The 4,224-nt window shown below is 45.5% G+C and overlaps 1 protein-coding gene across 5 annotated transcripts in view; it reads right to left on the bottom strand.

Moving 5' to 3' along the window:
- MBNL2 (muscleblind-like splicing regulator 2) overlaps positions 1–3,519 on the bottom strand; it is a 161,756-nt gene extending 158,237 nt beyond the window's left edge. For 3 of the 5 annotated variants that reach the window (XM_010831518.1, XM_010831512.1, XM_010831519.1), the window contains exon 1: positions 3,262–3,518. The gene's annotated coding sequence lies outside the window, so the exon portion shown is untranslated. Of the gene's footprint in view, positions 1–3,261 lie in introns of all 5 variants that reach the window. The other 2 variants (XM_010831514.1, XM_010831517.1) reach the window with 1 other exon arrangement.
- Positions 3,520–4,224: the final 705 nt, after the last annotated feature.

Consider the following 4,224-nt stretch of genomic DNA (forward strand, 5'->3'; position numbering starts at 1 on the left):
CAGGTTGGGCTCAGGCAGGTTTTACAGGAGGTCAGTGTCCGGGCCCCTGTGCTGCTCTGCCCCCAAGCTCTGCACTCATCTGGCCTGATGTTGGACATCCAGCTTTCTGGGGACTTTGCTACAGGCTGACATTGGTGCCTCCCACCTTTCCACAACAGCCCTCACCCACCCAACTCCGCCCACCTGCTCCCCAAAGAAGGCAGCTCTCTCTGCCTGATACGACAACCGCAATGGCTTGTGACCCACCAGCTCTTCTGTGCTGTACCTGGAGCTTCTCAAGACCCCAAACTCTTGTTTTTACAACCAACATACCCTGCAGGCTTCCCACCTCTTCAGTAATCAGCATCCTTTACCACTTTCCATGGGAGCCACCTCCTTCTATGTCGACGATATGTTTTGTCATTTTGGAAAATGTAAACAAACCAGTATTAGTCTAGTTGACATACAATACCCATCTTTTCTTGTTATCAGCAGGAAGAAAGGAAGAGAACACACACAAGCATGAGCCTCATCCGTCCCCCATAAGGAATTCTCTTCAACCCAATACCTAAAACCTCTTCTCCCAGTTCTTGCTTGGAATCGTGAGTACCTGATCTCGAGTCTCTATGGCACGCCCCGAGCGCGACTGGCTGGTAGCCATGTGATATTGATTTGTTTTTACCATAGCAACAGCAAATTAAAACAACTCGCAGGCAGAAGGCAGGCTGTTAACCAGGGACGCTACACAACCAGTAGATTTCACAAGCGTATTTTTCTCCCCTCCTCTCATTTTCTCACTTGCACACATTTCATACCCAAGTCAGAGCAAAAAGAGCACTAAATGCTTTGGGTACTACAAGGCCTGTGTCTGAAAGGATCTGGTTTGCATAGCTTCTAGTAATATTGCACAAGATCAAAGGAGAACATGCACACAAGTGATCTCTGATTTTCTTGGAAATTGTATGTCGTGGTCTGAGGATGAATATCCCTAGAAAATTTACGTGAACATGAAGTAGAGTGAAGGGTTCTGTATCCATGACTATGTATCTTAACACTGTAAGGTATTTTCCACAGTTTCATTCATAGGGTGGTTTTATCCCTTTTAACTGGCTCACTGTGTCAAGAGACAAACAACTTTTTTTTTTTTTTTTGGATGCAAGGTCAAGGTCTCTCAAAATGCTAGAAGCATAAAGGAAAGTGTAGCAAGTATTAATCAATTCTATTAAGGGAGAGAAAAAACTGAGATGGGTGCTTGTTAGAGGCTACACAACCCAAGCAGTCCAAAGAGGGGGCAAACTAGGGCTGGGAACTCCCCAGAACTCCAGGCTGTTCTGATGGAAATTCCTTCCCCGAAAGGCTCCCTATTAAAAACTAACCATCCCTGGATCACTGTGACCAAGGCTGCCACTTGTGACACGGGGCGAAGAGCCTGCCGTGCCGGACTGCCCTTCCCTGGGTCCATCGACACTAGGGCACGGTGATCTTTCTACCAGAGGAGCTGTTCCCACCATCACTGCCAGCCGTGAACTTGGTGGCATAGCCTGGGTCCTAAAGAGTGGCCCCGGGGGAAGCTGGCAACGGGGCCCCTGGGTGGTGATGTCCGCCCAGGTGCCAAGAGACAGACTGCGCTGAGGGGACCGAGGCCTGAAGCAGAGCCAGTCCACTCCCCGCCACAGCCGGAGCCCTGCAGACAAACGACCTGCCTGACGTGAGGAGGCAGGTAGGAGAAGATGCCCTATTTCTGCTGGAGAATCGGTTCGGGTTTTAGAAAGGACGGGAAAATGAAGACATAACTCAAGACCTGCCAAGGAAGAGTCCGAACGTTCCTAGCCAGGACATAAAGAAATATTCCTCTCCACGAGCTTGAATAAAAGAACACACAGCAGAAAATAGTTGGGAGATGACGTCAGAAGTTCTGGGCGAGTGTCCTGCACTTCTCCTTGAAAGTAAAAACAGTGGGTCTAGAAGAATCTACGTGGCATTGCCCTTATTTAAATGAGGACTTCCACTGCTCCTTACAAAACAGACAAGCTGGCTGAAGAAACTTCATCTTATTTAGAGGCTCTAAGAACCTCTTTATTATTATTTTTACTTTATTATCCTCACAATGCACATATTACTCAATCAACAAATATCTTTCCACTTAACCTTTGTCTTTTTCAAAAGCCAGCGGTGTTTCTTGAAGAACATTCACCATGGTAGTGGTTAGGCTAGTCAATTTTTTTTTTCTTCGCTTCAGTGCTTGCTAACTATTCTAAAAATGTTACACATTTATTGTAAACATATGCTTCCGAGGCCTAACAAAAAAGCACAGTTTCCTCATGCCTGGCAGAAATTTAAAACGGAAAAGGGCAGAAAGAATTCTTTAACAAATATATCCTTTCCTTCTCTTGGGCCAAGTGTGTTAAAAATAAATCTTCTCCATCATTTCTCACTGCTGCTTCTCGGCAAGAAAGTTGATATGGTTCGGCACAGTGAAAACACAGCTTTAAAAAGCTAGCCTGCCCTCATTAAATTATTCTGCTGGCTGTGTGTTCTCATTAAAAATGCATAAAGATCAGATAATTGCAGTAAGCATTATTAACCCAGCTTTACTTTTGAATATAATGGTTCCACTTTTAAGCTGGAAACAAAGGCTCAGACATGCCAGAAAAAGAAATGTAAACATTGAACTACAGTATCGAAAACTTGTCAGAAAGCTACCTCTAGCTGGCTTGTTAAAATGTGCTTTTGAAACTCAATTAAAAGCCATGGCATTGGAGAGCTAGGTAGGTCCCTAATATCCCATAAGTCGATGTATTTTTTCTTTAAAAAACATTTCATCGATAATTATTTACCAGGAAGTTCCCCCCCGCCCCCCACCCCTTAATCACGAGTCTGTTTTCAAATCTTACGATCAACGTAAACTTTATTTATTCGGGAGCCAACTATGGCAGTCTGAAAAAATTTTTTTCTAGAACCAGAAGAAGGCCCCCCAAGAATTCAAATGGTTTCTGTTGAGTAATCAATGGTCCTATTCTTTGAAATAAAAACTCGTTTTATGCTTCACCCCAAACAGGCGGCAGAGATTCACGCTTGGCCATTTCTTTTTTTTTTTTTTTTTCAAATCAAAACGTTACGTAAAACTCCAGGGTTCCCCCCTGCAAGTATTTCATTTGAATTAGTGGAACCCGGTTTCCCTGGCTTCCTGAAGCAACACACACGGAATGCAGCATACTGCAGCAAACTCTTCAAACATTCAGGGGGAAAAAAAAAGGAGAGGCGGGGGGACGATTTCCCTACCTTGTTTAGCTCTGTCTCTCCTTCTCCGTTACAGTAACCCCAGGAACATCTGGTAGAATCAAGCGGCCGCGGTTTCTTCGCTGCATCCTGAGGAAGAAATTTCCATGTAAATAGTTCTCATTCCCTGCTTATTGTACTCTGGGAGCCGTCTGCCGTATCTGGAAAATTTTGCCTTCAGATGATGAAGCAAAGACAGTCTAAACTCTGTTGCTGTAAGCTGCAGCCCTTCCTTCCGACAAATCCCTCCCCGCCGCGGGCAGCCAATCGCCAGCCAGCTCGTCAGCGCTGCTCGTCTGAACCGGGCCCTCATAGGGTGACTGACGCAGCAACACAGCACTTGCGGTGTGTGAAAACAGTGCATCCATACTGATGAAAGAGGAATTTCCCTCTCGCAAGAAAGCAGTCAGAGCCCCCAGACAAAGTGGCACATCATTGGCAGAGCGGAGAGAGGGGGTAGCTCCCCGAGAACACCCTTGAAGCCTAGCCAGCCCAGAGCCCGCGGTGGCACCGTCAATACTTTGGAAAACACAAAACTCGGGCAGATTCAGGAGACCTCCAGGTTGTCCATGAAACTGAAGTCGTTATCCCATTGGACAAAGCATCTATCTATCTATCTGTCTAAATATCTATCTGTCTATCTATCTGTCTAAATATCTATCTATCTGTATTTTTAAAGGCAAACAATTCCGTGTCTGCCATGGAAATGAATACACCTTGCAAAACATTTGCATCTGATTTTCACTAGTGAGGAGGAACGTGTTAACCCAAGTGCATAGTCAAAGTCAAAACAGGCTTGTGTCTTGCACACAGGTTTCCTGTATGACAGCTGTTACGGCAGTGGTTAATTACTGGAGCCCATATACCTTTTCTCTAAGTTTTCACACTCCTGGGGACCCTCAATGAAGGAATTCTGAACAATAGAATTGGTATCTCTGCTTCCCCCTTGGCAGGCCCCCCCCCCCC

The sequence above is a fragment of the Bison bison genome, unplaced genomic scaffold (genome assembly GCF_000754665.1).
Source record: "Bison bison bison isolate TAMUID 2011002044 unplaced genomic scaffold, Bison_UMD1.0 scf7180017864527, whole genome shotgun sequence".
Taxonomy (NCBI): domain Eukaryota; kingdom Metazoa; phylum Chordata; class Mammalia; order Artiodactyla; family Bovidae; genus Bison; species Bison bison.